Consider the following 20,873-nt stretch of genomic DNA (forward strand, 5'->3'; position numbering starts at 1 on the left):
CTTGTGAACTTCAAAGTACACACTATTATCTTCTTTCAATGATGTATTGTGAAACTGGGAATCTTTATGTATGTTAACATATTCGTGTTCTTTCAACTATTATGTGCTGTGAATTTGTGTGTTCTGCATGCTGTTTTTCTAAATGTGATTCAACTTTCAAACCATTTGGTCTATGTAGTTTCAACAAAAGGTATTTTGTAATGTTTTGCACTATATCTTTTTATGTCCCAAACTTACAAAACTTTGATTATCCCAATTGGTTGTTAGATTATTGAAGTATCCTTCAATGATGACAGTATGATTGGGGAACAGACATTTGCAAGCCAAAGTCATCTCTACAGTTTTCGGCTACATCTGTCAGTCAACCTTTTGGTCTGTATAATTGAACCATAAGACCACCATTTATACTGAGTACTGCCTTAACATTTTCACATGAAACACTTATCCTATTATTAGTTGAAACAGAGAGGATATCTCCATGTAAGTTTACCTTACTGGAGGAAGGAAACTATTCATCAATGGGCTATGTCCTATTGTCAACCTGACAGGAGTAACTTCTTTCCAATAGTGTGTTTAGTAACCGGTTCACTATGCTGTTGATTGTCAGCAGCTTCTTGTTTCCTACTTGCAACTACCCTTTTTCCAACTACCACATATTCCTTTTACTGAACAGAAAAATGACTGCTTGCTGCCAGATGGCACCTCACATTACAGAGACTCGTCTGTGCACAACTAAATGGCTCTGAGCACTATGGGACTTAACATCTATGGTCATCAGTCCCCTAGAACTTAGAACTACTTAAACCTAACTAACCTAAGGACATCACACAACACCCAGTCATCACGAGGCAGAGAAAATCCCTGACCCCTGCGCACAACTCTGATTGCTTTGCCAGCTGAATTATTTTCCTGTTTACCTATCACTCTGTGGCAGAACGCCAATTCTTTGCCTTCATAATTTATCTCATATAAGGCATTTTGGATACTCTCTCTCTCTCTCTCTCTCTCTCTCTCTCTCTGTCTGTCTGTCTGTCTCTCTGTCTGTCTGTCTCTCTCTCTCTCTCTGTCTCTCTCTCTCTCTCTCTCTCTCTCTGTCTGTCTGTCTGTCTGTCTGTCTGTCTCTTGGCACACTACACATCCAGAAGTTTCTATTTTATGTTATCTACAAAACATGAATTACTGATAACTTGCAGCAGTATAGTAGTTATCTACATCTACATACAGTACGTATTTCACAAGCTGACATAGTGCATAGTCAATAGTACTTGGTATTACTGCTAGTAATTTTTTCTTCCTGTTCCACACACAAAGGGAGTGAGAGAAAAATGACTCTGTACAAGCCCTAATTTCTTCTCTTCGCAGTCTATACATGAAATGTACATTGGTGGCAGTAGAATCATTCTGCAGCCAGCATCAAATGCTGGTTCTCTAAATTTTCTCAATAGTGTTTTTGTAAAAAGAATGTAGTCTTCCCTCCAGGGATTCCCACTTGAATTCGTGAAGCATTTTTATCTAACTTACTTACCTAACTGGGAGTTCTAAGTCATCCTATACTTTCATGTACACTGCAGCATCATCGGCAAGCAGTCTCAGACTGCTGGCCTCTATCCACCAGGTTGCTTTAATAGATAAGATAAGTACTGGCACAGTAACCCTGGTGCACTCTTGACAATACCCTCTTCTCTGATGAACACTCACTATCCAGGACAACATGCTGTGTTCTGTTACTAAGTCTTCAAGCCATTTGCGTATCTGAGAACCTATTCTCTTTGCTCGCACCTTCGTCAACAGCCTGCAATGGGGTACTGTGTCAAAGCTTTCCAGAAATCTAGGCATACAGAATGTGCCTGTGCCTTTTATCCATGCTTCACAAGAAAAAGCTAAATTTTGCACAAGTGGTGCTTCCTAAATCAATGCTGATTTGTGGACAGAAGTTTTTCTGTCTCAAGGAAATTTGTTTTATTCGAACTCGATAATTGCGTGCAGAAAACTGACAGAAGCGAGAATCAGCCAAGAAAAAAAATACGTAAAAACTACAGATTCGAGGTGTCCGACAAAGCACAATTCACAACACAGCATGCATACCACAACACAGAACGTAGTTTTAAAAGGAGAGCAATCTAAGGGTGCAGCAATGAAAATGCAAACTAGTGCTCTTGAAAGTCAGTCAGTGTGTAGGAGACCCAAAATATTTGTTGCCTCTGATAGCCACGGCAGAGACTGTGCAAGAAAAACTTTAAATTTAGCTTCAAATAAATATGACATTGAGGGAAGGTGATAGGAGGTGCCCCCACTAGTGTAATATTACTGACAGATGAAGATTTTGCAGCTATTTGGGCAGGGGCCAAAGACATAGCAAAGAATGAAGCCAACTTGGCAATTCATTCACTACAAAAACCCTTGTCAGCATTACAAAATACAAATGTGATTGTAGTTGGAATACTACACAGGCATGACCTGCCTGAATGGTCTTGTGTAAACCAACAAATTCAATCCACAAACAGAAAACTAAAAAAAATAGTGAAGGCTTCCACAACACTTGAACACTTGTTTCATTAATAAATATACAGCACATGGGCAGCACCTAAATTCAACTGGTAAAGAACTAAAGGCCACAAGGATTCATGCATCAGTGGAAACAAACAGGGAAGTGTACAAAACAGCAATAGAACTTAAATGGAAGGATACTGCAGTCTCAGATAAAGAATCAGTGAGAATGGTTACTGACACAACTCCTGCACAAATAACAACAGAATTCTTAAAAGTGAATACTGTATCTGTGGACAGCACAATCACTCAAGAAATAAATGTACCCAAGAGATCAGTGCAAAAGTTAGAAGAAGCAGCACATGACATGGCAGCAAAGAAGACACTGTATAAGAAGACAGACCTATTTGCAGAAAGAAGAATAGCAACTCAAGCTCAAGCAGTGAAAATACCAACAGGTAGAACACAGCAGTCAACCCAAAGAAAGAAACCACTACCAAGTGATCAGGATTTTTGGTGGGATCAGTGGTGGTTTCACAGTTAACAAAGTGAGTCAACAAGTGGATGAACAGCTATGTGACTATCATAAAACAGACAATCACAGTGCATGAAGATTACAGACAATAACTGAACCTACAACTTCAAATATAGAGTCAAATTCCTCTCAGAGCAGTACAGAAACAAACTACTTACTTTTTTACAAGTTAACATATGTTGTATTAGAATTAAGATTTTAGAATTAGAACATTTATGCAACACTGAGCATGTAGATATTATACGTGTATCTGAGCTCTGGTTAACCCAAGAACAATTAAATATCCAGAATGAGATTTTCACTCTGCAGCGGAGTGTGCGCTGATATGAAACTTCCTGGCAGATTAAAACTGTGTGCCGGACCGAGACTCAAAATCGGGACCTTTGCCTTTCGCGAGCAAGTGTTCTACCACTGAGTTACCCAAGCACGACTCACGCCCCGTCCTCACAGCTTTACTTCTGACAGTATCTCATCTCCTACCTTCCAAACTTTGGAAATTTTCAGAATTGATGTATCTACATACTCCTCAGAACTAGATGGGGAGTTTAGTTGTGTAAAACTATTGAATGAAAATATAATGGTAGTTAGTCTATAGCCGGAAGAAGTGGCCGATTGGTTCTAGATGCTACAGTCTGGAACTGCGCGACCGCTACGGTCGCAGGTTCGAATTCTACCTCGGGCATGGATGTGTGTGATGTCCTTAGGTTAATTAGGTTTAAGTAGTTCTACGTTCTAGGGGACTGATGACCTCAGAGGTTAAGTCCCATAGTGCTCAGAGCCATTTGAGTCAAGTTAGGCTATACAGTAAAGGTCGCCACATGGTGATGTCAATTTGTTTATTGAAAAATGTGAATTAATAGTCAAAAAGATATTAAAGAGCAAGACAAGAATTGCTATCTGTGGTGATTTCAACATAGAAATGGCAAACACATAAAGGCAAGTCACTAGGACATTCTTGAATATGCTAAGATCATTGGATCTCTATCGTACAAATAACCGTGCCAAATGAAGAATGCCTGCATAGGCAATATTGTTGTGAATTTCCATAGGGAAGATTTTACAGTCAGACTTGTAAGAAGTGGACTTGCAAATCATGAGCCACTACTCCTTACACTCTGTAAGAGCCAACCAGTTAAAATTGAAGAATCTAAAGTAGTAATGGTGCGAGGGCAAAAGGAAGAGTACATAAGTATGTTTATTGATAGATTAGGAAGTGCAGATTGGAACTTCATATATAACTGTCAATCTGGGAAAAGGGAACCTGAAATTGCATTCAATAACTTCTTTAAAAAGTACACAGATTTATGATATTCTTGCTCAGCAGTAAAAATATTTGATATCCAAGTGAAATGAAAAAGAAAAGACTGAACTGGTTTACAGAAGAACTAGAAGAAATCAGAGGAAACATGCATATGCTGTACCAGATAAGCAAGCCTCTACCCCAGCAGCAGAACAGAGCGTGAACATTCGTGAGTCATATCCGAAATGCAAAAAAATTCTACAAAGCTAAACTACTTCTGGCAAAAAAGCAAGCAGTGGAAAACTATACAGTAAGAGCTCCCAATAAATCAAGGCAGCATGGCAAATAATAAAACAAGGGAATACACTAAAATGCACAGAAACAGTCCTGCTTGAACCCAAGGAATTAAATCAGTACTTTTTAAACTCAGTTAAAGAAATAAGTAACAGTATTAAAGCAACAAATTCATCTGCAATGGGTCTTGTTGGAACACCACTGCCTGTTAACCTGGTGTTTCAATGGAGAGCTGTCACATCTGGTGATGTTATAAAAGCAGTATACAAATTTCCAGGTTCTAAAAGAATGACTGTTATTGGTTATCGAATAACATCATTAAAAAGGCAATACACTCAATTTTACCATAGTGGATGCTGTTGAATTACATGACTGTTCCTTTACAGGGCGTAAAAAAATTTCCGCTACCAGTCACAATAAAAGATTATTTATTTGTCACGACTGGTTTTGGGCATGTGCCCATCCTCAGGTGATTATACATTCATGTACATGTTTATATTGCTAGAGATCAATGAAGATGAAGCATCATTATTATAGTTATGCTATGGTGACAGGTTTTCCACTTAGTTGCACACTTATTATCATTTTCATGTTTGTATGTAATCACAGTGTATTTCATGAGTGCACGTCGTAATAGTGACATATGCAGCTAAACTATATAAAACTGAAATATGGATGTGAAAATGATAAGAAGTGTGCAACTAAGTGGAAAAACTGTCACCACAGTGTAACTATAATAATGATGCTTCATCTTTATTGATCTCCTGCAATATAAACATGTACATGAGTGTTTAAACACCTGAGGATGGGCATAAGCTCGAAACCGGTCGTGTGACAAATAACCTTTTATTGTGACTGGTAGTGGAAATTTTTATACTTCCCATTAGCTTTTATTTTTAATAAATATGTGAAATTTGGAGTTTTACCAGATGCACCAGATGCATCTGATCAAAAGTTGTCCCAGTTTCTAAAAAAGGGGGCAATCATCTTCCCCAAAGTTACAGACCAGTCTTCATTGTTCCAATATTCTCAAAGAAATTTGAGGCACTGATACACACACAAATAAGTAGCTTTTTTGAAAAACAGAATATCCTAGGTAACAATCAAACAATCAATTTGGTTTTGCAAGGGGAGAAACAACACGGGTCATCTTGGAAATCACGGACCAAACCTTAACAGCTTTTGAAAATAAATAACATGGTATCACTGGTATTATGTGACCCGGGCAAAGCTTTCAATTGCATTCCTGTTGACATACTACTGAGGAAACTAGAGTTTTGTGGGGTGAGAAGGAGCACCTTAGCTGTGATAAGTTCTTATTTAAGTAACAGAAAACAATTTATCTCAGTCAGAAATGTAAATTCTTCTTCATTGTAGCTATCAACGATTTACCTAATAACATAGCCTCCCCTGTCATATGTTATGCTGATGATACAACACTACTTACCACACATCAGAACATTTCAGATCTAAATAGTGTAACAAAAGAAACACTTGATAAGGGCCTGGACTGGTTTGGAGCCAATAAGCTCCTGTGCAATCCTGATACAACCCAACAAATTTTAATGGGAATAGCAAATGAAGTAGGCAATAAGTCAGTAAAACTCTTCGGTATTTACATTGACTCAAAACTCTATTGGCAGGAACATGTCAGTCACGTATGTAAAACAATATAAAAGCCACTGATCATTGTCTTAGGAAACATGGGGCATTTAAGCCTGATACTTGCAACCAGGACACTGCAATGGGTGATGGCAATTCTTTGTCCAGATTTGGTGACAGATGGATATGTAGAGATGGGCCAATTGTCTGGCCTCCATGCTCTCTCAACCTAAACACACAGGACTTTAGCACTTTAAAGTTCTTTTGTAGGGAACCCCAGTACAAAACATTTGGAGTCTCTGTCACCATGCCAGTTAGTCATGTCAAGGTAAGTTAACACTCAATTCCAGTCTCAACAGATGCAGTATCTTTGTTGACTGTAATAAATGCTCCCCCTCCTATGGCATCTGATCTCTTCAATATACATCTCATGCCTTGCTAAATATTTCAGAACTCTCTACTTCTATCATACCAGATAGTTTAAATTAACCTCCAGAGTTATTTAATAAATGGCAGTGACAGTTGATCATTAGCTAAATGCACCCACAAAATTTTTCCGATCATATTCATGTTACAAAGAAACAGTAAAGAATGTAGATCACTTCAAAGCAGTAGCATAAAGCTCTGACTATGTGCTTCACACATTTGTCTTGTTTCACAGTTCAAACCATCAATGTGCAGAGATTCACATCTACAATATTTTATCTTTTCACCTCAAAGGTTACACAGTGTGACAATTACTTTGTATTATTCTGTTACTCTGTCACAGTTGCTTCTATGGATTAAGCCTGTGAGAGTTTGGTGTCATCATGCTTTCTTGTGTCCAAGGTGTGTGTGTGTGTGTGTGTGTGTGTGTGTGTGTGTGTGTGTGTGTGTGTGTGTGTGTGTGTGTGTGTGTGGGGTGGGGGGGATAGAGCAAGACATTAAGCAAAAATCCCACCCCTCTTGTCAATATATGAGCTTCAAGGCTAAATTATAAAAAAAATTATCACTGTTATTGAATTATGCTACAAACATTAGTCAATGTTTGTAATTATTGATGGGGCAAGTACTTTCTTCATTTCACCATCTCATCAAGAGCTTGTTGCCATGACATGTAACTGCATGTGTGTTATTGTAGTGTTACTGTTTTATAGAGTTACTATGCCATGGCCACATTTATCACTTGAGTATTCTTCTGCATTTTAGTTGGGAGTCTATTTGTATTTTAGAACTAGAAACTAACTTTATATTCATAAATTGTTTTCACACTATTAATATTGTCTTCACATTCAGTTGTAAGCACCTTTTTCATTTTTTCTTCATTTTTAATTACAGGTATGTCATGTTCATTTCCACAAGGACGATGTTATTTGGGAAACTCAAATTGTGGGTGAAAGGACTGGTCAGTTATTAAGAGCCCCCCTTCTCAAACCACGTTTGAGACCAGATGCAGTTCCATCACTACTCCCAAACTGTCCTTCCTACCTTTCAAAGGAAGAAAGCAGACGTGAAGGGCCAGAGGAGAAAAAGCAAAGGCTTGAAAATGAGCAGTTAGCTGCAGCGTTACAATATAGTTTAGCATCAGAGAAAGACTATGTAAACACTTTCAGCTTCAGTTCTTTAGAAGAGTTGATGTTGCGTACGAAGGAAGTGGATTTGCCCAACGAGTGGAGTGTGATCGAAAAACAGTGATTTTGTTTGTTTTTTAAAGATAATAAGAAATCCAGCACCATTAATCACACATTCTGTCGTTATAGATAGTAATTTAAATGTTTCATTGTTTAAGAAAGATGTACAAATTAAGACATTAGGAAAAAGATCTTTTCCTGTAATTGCAACCAATATCCATGAAATTGTCAGTGTACTGCAGGAGTTATCAGACACAGATTGTGGGCACTCAGAAACTTCTATAGATAGTATTGTAGAGATAGTGAAAGACAGTCTAGGAGTGCTGAAAGACAGTTTACAGGAGAGTGAAAAGGAGACGGTAGACTTTATATATGAACAAGTTAGTCTCATAAATGTAAAGAAATTTAATCATAGGTTTAGTTCTACATTTATGATACTGTGTTGTTTGCTATTTTCAATTTCATCTCATGCTTACAATTTTTTACGTAGCAGCTCATTAATGAAAATGCCACATCCAAGCACTCTGCGTAGGATCTGCAGCAAATTTAATGTGAATCCATCTCACGAAAGGCTTGGGGGAAGTAATTTCCTGTCCTATGCAAGACACAAATTTTAATACTGGAACAGCGATGATGTCAATGTTGTTTTGAGTGTAGATGAAATTCATCTAAATTCTTATTTGGAATATAAAGGAGGTAGTGTTTTGGGCATGTCATATAACTCTGAATGTGCTGCAAATTCAGCATTTGTATTTATGTTGCAGAGTGTCAAGTCTTTGTACAGGGATGTTGTTCACATTTTACCGGTGAAAACCATTTCATCTAATGCATTATATGATGTGCTACTGGCCATAATAAATGGCCTTGAACTAATAGGCTATAGGGTTTTTTGTGTGGTAACTGACAACAACAAAATCAATAGCAAAACCATGTCCATGTTTTCTCTGGATAAAGCTGTTAATATAGTTTTTAAACATCCATCTGATCCTAATCGCCCACTTTTTAATTGATGCCATACACATTGTTAAATGCATAAGAAATGTGTGGCTGAACCAAAAAAATGATGGTAAAGATATGTTTTATCCTCAGTTTCCAGTTAGAAAAGAAGTGGAAGAAAATAAGTTTTCTGTAGCTTCTTTTAAAACACTGAAACAGATTTATGACAGATTCCAGTTCTTTAGTAAAATATTGTCACACACTGTCTCTCAAATCACTTTGCCCTACATCGTTAGAAAAACAGAGCATGAAACTAGTGCTGCAGATATTCAATCGACATGTGTCAGAGGGCCTTGAGGTAGCTAGTGATAAATTTGATTTGAGACATGCACCATCAACAGCAGAATACATTCAAATAATAACAAAATGGTTTGATGTCATGAATGTGAAATCAGTGTTTAAAGGGAAACACAAACAGAATCCTTATATGGATCCGTTGACAACTGATAGCGTTTCTATGCAATTTTTGCTAGATTTTCTAGACTGGCTCGATGTGTGGAAAGCAAAGGGTTTGCCGAGTGGGTTTCTCACAAAAGAAACATTTTTTGCTATTCAGCATACAACATATGCTGTTGTAGAGATTGCTCGATACTGTACTGAAGAGCTAGGTATGAGCTATTTACCGACAGCCAAGCTACAAACAGATGTGCTTGAGCGGCGTTTTGGAAAGTATAGACAGCTTGCAGGTTTCCAATACAATGTTTCAGTGACAAGTCTATGAAGCAGAAAAGAAGCTTCAAATTCAAAGTGTAATGCCTTTAGTTTTATGTTCTCCTTCCTATGGCAATATCACAGTAGGGGCCATAAAAAATTGTACGTTTTCTGAAGTTGAAGAAACAGACACATTAGACATAGAAGTCAGTGTAACTGTAGACGATGTTCTTTCAGTCAAAGATATTGCAACGTCTTTAACTTTCATTGCAGGCTACTGTGCTCATGCAGTGATTAAAAAGCTGAAATGTGAGAGTTGCCTTAATGAAATTGTGATTGAAAAGGAGTTGCCAATAAACGAACATTTTAGTTTGATACAGAGACTTGATCATGGAGGACTAAAATACCCATCAGACACTATTTTAAATATGATTGTCTACACTTATATTGTCATCAGCAAACTTCTCAAAGAACATGAAAGAGATTTTCTTGTCTGTACGAATCAACGTGCTATTGCCTGTGCAGTAGCACTTGCTACTCTTCACGAAAATTACTTTTTATTATTTGATGGGGTATGCTGCAATGGACATTCATCCCAGGCAATAATGAAAAGTGTTGTTTGGGTTGGTGTCATATTTTTAAACAACTACTGTAAAAAGGTTAATGGAAAAAAAATTTCAAAAAACACTCAGCGAAAACTGCAAACTCTTACAACATAATTTTGAAATCTTTATCTTAGATTCTTTTTAAATCATTAATACAAAACCTGTCATCAGTAATATTGCCACATCAACAAATGCCTCTTAAGCTGAACTAATCAGGTTAATCTGAAACTAGTCAAACTTACCAAATTGCAACTTATGGCTGAGAGTTTGTATAAATATTTTAATATACAGCTGCTAACTGCTATTAACACTAATAACCTAACTTGAAATTTTTATCAAAGAAATTAATCTTTAATATAAAGAATCTTACACTAATTCTTTCTCAGTTGAAGTTGGGTGGTGAATGATACATACAGGAGGGAGGGGAGGGGGTGTGGCAGGCAGAGAGGACCAATAGTAATCTTTTTATAGTATGTGAAACCTAAAAATCAATCTGCTTGCTTTTCCGAGTATGACAAACCCCTTCTTTGCTGCATGCCTTATGCATAGTATTTCTAATTTGTGTAGATTAGATTAATACTAGTTCCATGGATCATGAATACGATAATTCGTAATGATGTGGAACGAGTCTAATTTTCCAATACATGACAAAATTAGGTTAATTTAACAACATACTTAAGTTAATATAACAACTTTATTTTTTTGTGTTTTTTGCTTTTCTTTATTTTTTATTTTTATTTTTTTATTTTTATTTTTTTAATATTTTTTCCTTTTTTTCTTAATTTATATCTAAAAATTCCTATATGGAATAGGAGTTGTCATTCAGAAATTCTTTTAATTTCTTCTTAAATACTTGTTGGTTGTCTGTCAGACTTTTGATACTATTTGGTAAGTGACCAAAGACTTTAGTGCCAGTATAATTCACCCCTTTCTGTGCCAAAGTTAGATTTAATCTTGAATAGTGAAGATCATCCTTTCTCCTAGTATTGTAGTTATGCACACTGCTATTACTTTTGAATTGGGTTTGGTTGTTAATAACAAATTTCATAAGAGAGTATATATACTGAGAAGCTACTGTGAATATCCCTAGATCCTTAAATAAATGTCTGCAGGATGATCTTGGGTGGACTCCAGCTATTATTCTGATTACACACTTTTGTGCAATAAATTCTTTATTCCTCAGTGATGAATTACCCCAAAATATGATGCCACATGAAAGCAATGAGTGAAAATAGGCGTAGTAAGCTAATTTACTAAGATGTTTATCACCAAAATTTGCAATGACCCTTATTGCATAAGTAGCTGAACTCAAACGTTTCAGCAGATCATCAATGTGTAATAAAGTTATGTGGCCCAACATGGCACATGCCTTTGACAAAGACAACACAATGCCATTTTGATCACCTTCCTTTATTATTTTGAGAAAAATGTGCTATAGCAGACTCCACTTTTTTTGCAAACAAGGTTAGTTTGTTTTGGTGATAAATGGAAGACAAGAGCAAAATTGCTCTACAGTTCTCTACATTTTCTGCAACACTTTTCTTTGTATACTGAAGTTATTACTTTAGCTTGTGATACGTGTGAGAAATCTGCCAATTTGTAATGATTCATTAATTGTTACTGTTGAAAAAGCTACTATAGTATTTATGCATTCTTTAGGTAGACAAACTTCGATTTCACGTAGTGTTTGTGGTGTTCCTCTGTCTTCTACTACTGTCACTGTTTTGAGTGCAGATGTGCATGCTGTGACAATTGCCTCTCTTTTTCTGAGTTTACTACTTTCTCTGCAGCTGTTATAACTGTTGTTCTCTCAACATTTTCTTATGTAGATCATGTTTGTATATATTTTACTACCATTACAAATGGAGAAGCTGGTAGGGGAGGGCTTTGCAGTACTTTCATGGCCTTTGTGTATAATGATTGGCAGGTCTCCTCATCTAATAGTAATGTAATTGTGGAACAGCTCTCACTTCTGTTACAAGCACTACTGACTAATTACTGAGCTCTTTAAATAGATGCTTGCTCTGTGGCATAAAGTGCCTTCTTGTTAGCTCATCTTTGCTGAGGAGGAAAATATCTGAGGTGGACTCTCAGGTATGCCCTTCTGTTGGCTTTTTGAATATATTTGTTTATAAAAGAATATTTAAAAGCTTAAGCCTGTCACAATTGCTTTTCACTCACCTAATCTAATTAATGTAACCAGATCATATTCCAACATCACTTGACATTTTTGCCACATAACATACATTTACAGTTGGTAATTACTTGCAATTTACAGGGTGACGTAATATAATGTCTATATGCATCGCCATTTTTCTACTACAGTGCTTTCATATGCATTCTTCCTACACAAAACTTTATGGTGCAGTGTTTTATTTGCATTCTTTTAGTGTTCCACTTACTTAAAGACCTTCCATTACTACCCTGGAGATTATAAAATAGCAATTTAATAATTAATGTTGTTCTAAATTTATTATTATTCCTAAAATTATGAAACTTAAGTCTCAAGAATGTGGTTATTGTTAATGTTTGGCCTTGGTGTCCATAAGTCTTAATTATTTTGTCCCTACATAGTATTCATGCTGTACATCTACAATTTTCTATTGTGAACCACTATAATCTAAAATTTTTCTCATTCCATGTGTTAGTGATTGACAAGAGTGTATGGAAGATGAATAAAAGAAATAAATACATTCATACACAATTTTTTTACTTCATTTGCATTCATTCATATCAGCATGGTCAGTAGATGAAACTTGTTTTCCACTTCTAAACAATTACCAGTATATATATTTTGGAATGATAATCTGTTAAAGTATTGCAACTAAATAGAGCTGAACCACCACCCCCAACCCTTTCCCCAAACTTATGGAAGGATGAAGTATCTAAGCCACTGGTGAGTGCAGCCCAAATGTGATGCCAAATGAAGGTAAGTGTTCATTTTTCACAATTATTTCATCACAGGTCACATCACGTCATAAAACTTCTCAACAGACGAAATGAAAGTTTACTTCGTAGTTGAAATTAATTTATGTGCAATTCATGCAAACAGTTTGTTTCAAAGTATATACTTCTTAGTACAGAAACATTCTTTCTTCAAAGGTATTCAGTTTAGAGCAGCAAAATTCTAACCTGGTAATCTGTATTTTGAGACCTCATGTAATTTCAATACATAATGGAAATTTAGTTAACTTACTGAGAAAAGAGAATTCATTGAAATTTGTATTGGCATACCAAAACTTTATGGCAATACCATTACATACTCACCTTAGGTCAGTGAGATTTTCTTAATGGAAAGAAAATTTCTTAGGGAAAGGTGCACAAACTGAGGAGATATCATATCATTCATTAGAACTGCATTTCACTTAAAAATATTAGCAGGAGAAATTTCTTTAAATTTAAAAAAAGCATGAATACAAGGTTGCTGAAATGGTGGACTAAAACATATGTAGGACATGTCTTTCAGGGCAGTGTTAGTTTTTGAAACGACTCATACAGTTGAGTATTACCAGTGCCTCTCTATAGGGGGTGTTATAATTCGAATACTATTTGCCCAATTTTCGTGTTTCTTTTTTTATTTCATAGGTATATCATCCAATCAGGTTTTGAAATGGATTTTGCTACATAAGGAATAAACAGCGGCAATAACAGTGTCCGTAAAATGTTAGCTGCCAGTGTGCTACTTTGCAAAATGCCGTCCACATTATTAGACCTGCGTCAAAGTGGTGCAATATTTAACTTAAAAAACAAAACAAAAACCCTAATAGAAAGTCCGCGAGAGCATACGAAAATCTTCCGCGGGTGGCTTTCGATCAAAATTTTTGTCTTTAAAAATCGTCTTACACAGGAACTGCAAAACGGAAGAATGGTGAATGGTGGTCAGCCATAAAAGATAAATGTATACCGTTACAGACGTTTAGATTGGCCTTTTCGAGATTTACAATTTATACTACAGCACTTACAGTTTAGGAATGGTATTGGAAAAGAGCACACTGGTGGCAAACACTTGCACTTTGTATAGCTGACGATCTTGGAATGGCTAACCAGACTGCCATCAAACAAGTCGTGACAATCCCCATTAAAGCAACTTTAAAATAGACTACAATGAAATGGGTCCATTCATTTGGGAGTTTTGATGCCTCAGATAGTGAAAGTTATTACAGCCACTTTTTACGTCGGGGCTAAACGGTATGCAGAAATAAGTTACAGACAAAAGAACTGGGTCATTTAAGAAAGGAAATCTTGTAATTCATGAGAGAGGTATGTCAGATTTCTTTACGAATTTTCCTCGTGCGGTTCCCGTAACAGTCTACTGCTGTGGCCAAACGGACTGCGAGCACCGACACCAGACTACGTGCGTGACATCACTGAGCGGGCGCGCAGGCTTTCCTCTATAGGGAGTGCTGGCAGTATGCCCCGCCCAAATTCATAATTTCAAACTCAGAAAATAACAAACTCCTTCTGCTTAACGTTAAACGAATATAAACTCTCACTGCTGAGGGAAATAAATTTATCTGATCAATAATGTTCTTATCCCGCAGACAGTCTGAATACTTTAACGTCAAGTTACATGCTAAAGGTGGCAAAAAATAACATAACTGATAGAAATAACCGGTTACTGAAAAGTAACCGTTACTGCGATAACTGTTCCTCTGATACAGGCAGTTATTTCAATAACTGTCTAATGTCAACAGTGCCTCGCACCATCTGTTGACCAAAGATCGTACTACGCTTTCCCGTCAACTCATCGGAGATCTGGCTAGGAACTAGGGAGAGGGTAGACCATTTGGAAGGCGTTCTATAGGCCATGGGAATAACAGACTTATCTGTTGATAAGAACTGTGTACTATATTGTGCGCCTTCGTTACTTTTACCACAAACAATTAAATAAGGTTAATGTCCGAGCGGTGGCTGATAGGAGCTGCAGTACAGGCATTAACAAGTACGGTCGTTCCCTTAAGCCACCGCGTCATATGTCAATTTAGCTTGGAGGGGTTGTATAAAGAGAGTTACCATAAGGAATTCGGGCGACTATGGAAATAACTGTCAGAGATCGGTATTTTTCTCTGGCAGTTATCGTTATTGGCTCACAGTTCTCGCACTCTGGCAGTTATCGGACTACCATTACAAGTAACCTGGAAGTTGGTAACGGAATAACTGTGTGTCTGTGTTCCTGATACAGACTCCAGTCTTAGACCCCGGTGATATTACAGAGACGATAGTTACTGGAGCGAACAAATATTTACGTACTTCTTCGGAAATAGCCGCTGGCCATCGCGAATGACAAATAACATGTCAGAAAGTATAACATAATACAGTGGAATATAATAATTATTATCCTCATCATTTGTCAGGAGATTGTCAAAATATGTGTATATCACAGTAACTGCTAATATTTACAGAATTGGTACACTGACAGAATAAAACACAGTTACGTACTTTTAATAAATTTATCGTACACAGAATACCCGATCTTGGTTGTTGCAACCAAGTGCTGTCAAAACTGAAATATAGCAGAATTTTTACCTAAGCTGGTCTATCAGTCTGTGTTACGATATTCATCTAAAGAGTAGAAGGAGGGGTCAATGGAAGAGTGATTCCACCCGTCTGCTTCGACGTAAAGGTGTTGTGGTGTGTGAATGTCATTACGGCACGGTGTTTATGAGTTGGTTTTTGTGTGTGTGTGTGTGGGGAGGGGGGGGGGGGGGGAGGGGGCTGTCTATCTAGGTTGCACTGCCGGAATTTGCTGGTGGTAATTAATTTTTTTTTCTACCTGTGATGTTGTGTATTTCTGAAGTATTGAATGTGATTTAATTTATGTAGGGATGATTGATTTGTGGACTTTTGGGATTGTGGTTTTATTTTTCGCAGTAGGTGTTGGTTTTTTGGCATCAGTAGCTGTGGAGGACCTATATAGGTCACCGGGAATGACCGATTCCTATTTTCATAGTTGTGTGTGTTGATGTTTTAGCATCGTCATCTGAGGTTGACCTATGTAGGTCAAGGGAAATGTCTGATTCCAATTTTCGTACTTTTAGTTGTGGGTATTGGTGTTTTGGTATGGTCACCTATAGTTGACCTATATTGTTCAAGGGAAGTGTCCGATTCCTGCAGATGTTTGTTGGTGTAGCAGAATGCTGTATCTTTTTTCTTTTTGTTCTTCATTTTGTGTTTTGGGATCATGGTGGTTTTTTTTTTTTTACTACCCCCAATTTCCCGCAGTTGTCCCATTGGTTTGATTGTATTTTTGGTGGGAAATATTGTATTATTTATATGTATCTTCGTGTTTGTTGCCATGCGTATGTAGTGACGTCATAGACACTTAAAATAGCCATTTCCGTCATATTGATGACGTGTGGAATCAGACACTTCTGTATCAAATAGTCTTTCAAACACACTGTAAACCGTGCTTTATCTGAAACCAAGTTTTGAATGCTTGCTGACTTGCCAGCAGTTTATTGAAAATGCATGTTCCTGAATATTGGACCCCTTTTGGACCAAGGTAAGTGATTTTAGGTCTTTATGTAGATTGCTGTTCCCATTTCTGGTACTGATATGTATTAAGCTATTGGTTGGAAATACTTGTAACAAATTTCATTAAGGAATAAATATACTAGGAAGCAGTGGTTAGAATACGAAGTTCCTTGAACAGGTTCCTACATGATGTTCTTGAATTGATACCACAAATGATTTTTATTACACGCTTTTACATGTGAAAAACTTTTGCTACGTTTGATAAGTTAGCACAGAATGAAATAATAGAATGAAAAAATGTGGTATGCCCTTCCCAACTGAATTTATTATCGAGTTGTAGTCCCAGAAATGTAACACTGTCAACCTTTTCGATCTGCATGTCTTCATATGTTATAAACATGCTGTAGCTGGAGAAATCGAGCAGTTTCCAAATCTGACATAAAACTTGGATTAGCGTACTCACACTTTCCCCAATAGGACTAGCTTTTACAGCACAGGAGTAAACGAATCTGTCACATTACGTATATTTTTTGTTGTGTTACAAGGCTGTACACTTTATTCTATTATGTGAGCAGCACAAGAAATTAAGCTTTGAATTTAACCTACAGTACTCAGTTTACATATTACTTCATACTTAAAACGCACGTTGTTAACATTTTACTTAAACAGTGCTTTGGCGAAGTTCCGCGTACTTTCTGTTACAGCTGCGAAGATAATATTTCTAATAGCGACGATAACCTACAAACATATAATATGAAACACTAATAATCGTTCTAACATCAACTAAAACGTACCCGGAGTTAATAAGCTAAGGTTATGACATGATTCATACGACATTCCTGCTATTTCACACTACTCGCAGTTATACTCAATACTGATAACTAAACTGATGGATTCCACCTATGTCGCTATTTAACTGTCTGAGTAATACTTGCACTACGGAACGACACACAAAATCTAAATCATGTAATCCTACCGTCTACTTCGGACAGTTTGGTTCAAGTTAAGATGATCAACGCTTCGCCATAACTCACCATTTTGCTACCTCTCGCCGCGCCGAGGATAAACTGACGGTTGGAACGTCAGAATTCAGATTCCACCGACCTCAACAGGAGCGATATATCGATAGCAGCATGTATAATTGGTCGCTCTCTTCGACCACGGCCACACAGCGCGCGCATACACACACACACACACACACACACACCAGCTAATTCACGCTATACAAGATGTAGCCTCTTTAAGTTATTAAATACATTTTAAGAGGTTTTTCCATGCTTCTCTTCCCTCTGTCCGTTGCTGTCTTCTGCCAGTTGAGGCCTGCAACTTTCCTGAGCTCCTTTTCCCAGCGATCAGGTGGTCTTTCTGGTGGTCTTCCTTTTCCTCTGGGACTCCACACGAAAACTGATTTTGTCCATCTTCCATCCTTCGTTCGTGCAAAATGTCCTGCCCACTACCATTTTAGAGACTTAACCCGTTCTACAATATCTTTTACTCGTGTTATTGCTCGAATGTCTTCATTTTTCTGTCGATCTTTCTTAGTGAGACCTAACATGACCTTTCCATAGCTCTCTGAGCAGTTCTAAGTTTCCTTTTGAAAAATTCATCTAAAGTCCAAGTTTCACACCCGTACATTAAAACCGTTAGGACACACTGATCAAAAACTGCTTTCTTTAAGCTGACTGGCATGTTAGATTTGAAAACTGTTGCATTCCTTCCATAAGCCCTCCAACCCACTTTAATTCGACGAAAAATTTCGGGTTTCAAATCCCCTTTTGTGTCAATTAATAAACGTATTCTGCAACATTGCTTAGGATGTTGCCGTTCAGTGTTACTTGTCCTGCAGCTACCCACTTATTATACATAACCTTGGTTTTAGAGTGATTTATTTTAAGTCCAACTTCCTGACAACGATCTATTACGTCTTTTATAGAAGACTGCATTGCCATCTTACTATTAGCTAGGAACGCCATAGTGTCAGGAAATCTCAGGCTGGTGAGCCTTTTACCATTTATCCTTATTCCTCTATTGTTCCAAATAATTTTGGACATTGCCATCTGGAGAACTGCTATAAATAACTTCGGGGATAAAGGATCGCCCTGCTTTACTCCTTTGGCAGTGGGAAATTCGCATTTCCTTTTTCCTATGTTGATATATGCTACAGACATGTCATAAATATTGCACAATATGTTTATATATTTTGTTTCCACTCCTTGCTCGGCCAGTCCTTGTATGACTGCAGTGTGACTGACAGAATCAAAGGCTTTTTCGAAGTCAATGAAGGCTATGCGTAGTGGCATTTCATACTCATTGGCTCGAAGAATTGTCTCACGCAGTGTGTTTATATGGTCAATTGTACAATTCCGGAATCTAGCTTGTTCTATGGGCTGTGCAGTCTCCACTACCATTTTAATGCGACATATCAGGACTTTAGTGAACACTTTATACATAACAGAAAGTAAGCTAATGGGGTGGTAGTTCTTCAGATCGTGAATACTTCCCTTCTTATGTAGTAAGATTATGTTTGCTTTGTTCCAGCAGGTTGGGATGCTGTCATTCTGTATACACGAAGTAAATACTTTAGCTAGATGTTTTTCTGTTTCCTCCCCTTTAAGCTTCAGTATGTCAATTGTCAGATCATCTAGACCCCTGCTTTGCTATTCTGCCTCTCGTTTATAGCTTTTTGTGTTCCCTCGGGGAGGATTTTGGGGACTTCATCATCATCTGCGTAATATTCTGCGTATGACAGTGATGGAATAAACAATCAACAATTCTAGCAAACGAAAAAATTTGTTTTAGAGATCTCAGTTCTTTTTGGAATTTCCGTTTCTCTCACATTTGTTAAATGTAAAAATTCACTAAATATTTCATGGTCCTTGAATCTAGAGATAGCTCAACTGAAAAACTTCCAGCAGCAACAAGAAAAGGAAGACTGATTTCATTTCTGTTTGTTTCTTGTAAATTAGTAGCTATGTTTATAGAACTGTTACTTTTAGGTTTTCGCCTTGTGCCCTAATATGATCTTGTTTCTAAAACATGTAACAGAGCAATTGAAACAGGCAAGAGTTGTGCCTTTGCTTAAGAAGAAATAGAAAATTACTGGCCCATTTTCCAGCTGTCACCATTCTCAAAAATAATAGAAGCAATTATGAAAGACAGATTAATGAATTACCTGAATAATTTCAATCTTTTAAGCGAATCACAGTTTGGTTTCTGAAGTGGCAAAAATACAGAGTCAGTCCAGACATAGTAGAATTCACAAAATTTGTACTTGATGCTCTTAATAAAGATGAATGTGTCCCAGTCATATTTTTGGATCTTTCTAATACCTTTGATACAGTCAATCACAAGATTCTACTAAAATAAATTAGAAGCATTAGGAATAAGAGTGGTAGCTAATGACTGATTTCGATCATACCTAGCAGATGCAATACAAAGTGTAGAGATAACACATACATCAAATAGGTCTAAACATTTGTAAAACACTTATCAGAACCAAAATACGTTAATACAAGGGTTCTGCAAGGTAGCATATTAGGACAGATGCTATTCCTGATACACATCAACGACTTTCCCAGTAGTGTTACTCGCAATGAAAACATTCTCTTCGCTGATGACAGCAATATTATAGTCACTGAGAAAACGAGAACTCCATGTAGAGAAAGCAAATGAAACTCTCAAGTAAGTTTATGATTGGTCAACAACGAATAAAGTGACACTGAACACAAAGAAAATTAATGACATGAATTTCAGTTTGAAGAGGAAAAATGACAATGTTAAATTAAATGTACATGGCACATCTATAGACTGTGTAACAATTGCAAAATTACTAGGAATAAATATTGATTCTCAGTTGAAGTGGTGTGAACACACAAAGGTACTTGCAAACAGAATGTCATCAGCGTGTTATGCCCTTAAATCCTATCAAGAAAGTGTAGCATGCAGTGTCTTTTGATTACATGTTATTCATATGTACACTCAATTCTTAGCTATGGCATTCTCTTTTGGAAGAACAAATGAACAAAATATGAACACAATTTTCAATCTCCAGAAAAGAGCCATAAGAATAATAACCAAAAATACTAGTCAATCTCATTGTAAAGATCTGTTCAAAACACTGGGGATTATAACTGCTCCATGTAAATACATTTACCAGTCAGTTGACGTGGTAGAGAATCCAGTCGCCCTTGATTGCAAGGCGGACGTGGCGAACTCGATCCCTCAAGCAGCGGAGTACTTCAGCGTAAAAGTCATCTGTGACAGTCCGTCCACGAGCAACAAACTCCTTGTGAATCACTCCTTTACCATAAAAATACAATCAGCGTACACTTCACACACGACTTGCTCATGCGAAGTTTCTTGGGCTTCAGCAAGCAAGC

General features: G+C 37.1%; 1 protein-coding gene and 1 long non-coding RNA gene across 4 annotated transcripts in view; one reads left to right on the top strand and one right to left on the bottom strand.

Moving 5' to 3' along the window:
• LOC126210404 (speckle-type POZ protein-like) overlaps nt 1–20,873 on the top strand; it is a 711,709-nt gene that overhangs the window by 199,538 nt on the left and 491,298 nt on the right. The window lies entirely within an intron of this gene.
• Nucleotides 1–20,873, bottom strand: part of LOC126210418 (uncharacterized) — a 313,609-nt gene that overhangs the window by 18,491 nt on the left and 274,245 nt on the right. Inside the window, exon 1 of one of the 2 annotated variants that reach the window (XR_007540668.1) lies at nt 17,529–17,587. The exons of the other annotated variant lie outside the window; for it this stretch is intronic. This is a non-coding gene — a long non-coding RNA (uncharacterized LOC126210418). Of the gene's footprint in view, nt 1–17,528; nt 17,588–20,873 lie in introns of those variants that run through there. 2 annotated transcript variants of the gene reach the window in all.

The sequence above is a fragment of the Schistocerca nitens genome, chromosome 10 (genome assembly GCF_023898315.1).
Source record: "Schistocerca nitens isolate TAMUIC-IGC-003100 chromosome 10, iqSchNite1.1, whole genome shotgun sequence".
Taxonomy (NCBI): Eukaryota; Metazoa; Arthropoda; class Insecta; order Orthoptera; family Acrididae; genus Schistocerca; species Schistocerca nitens.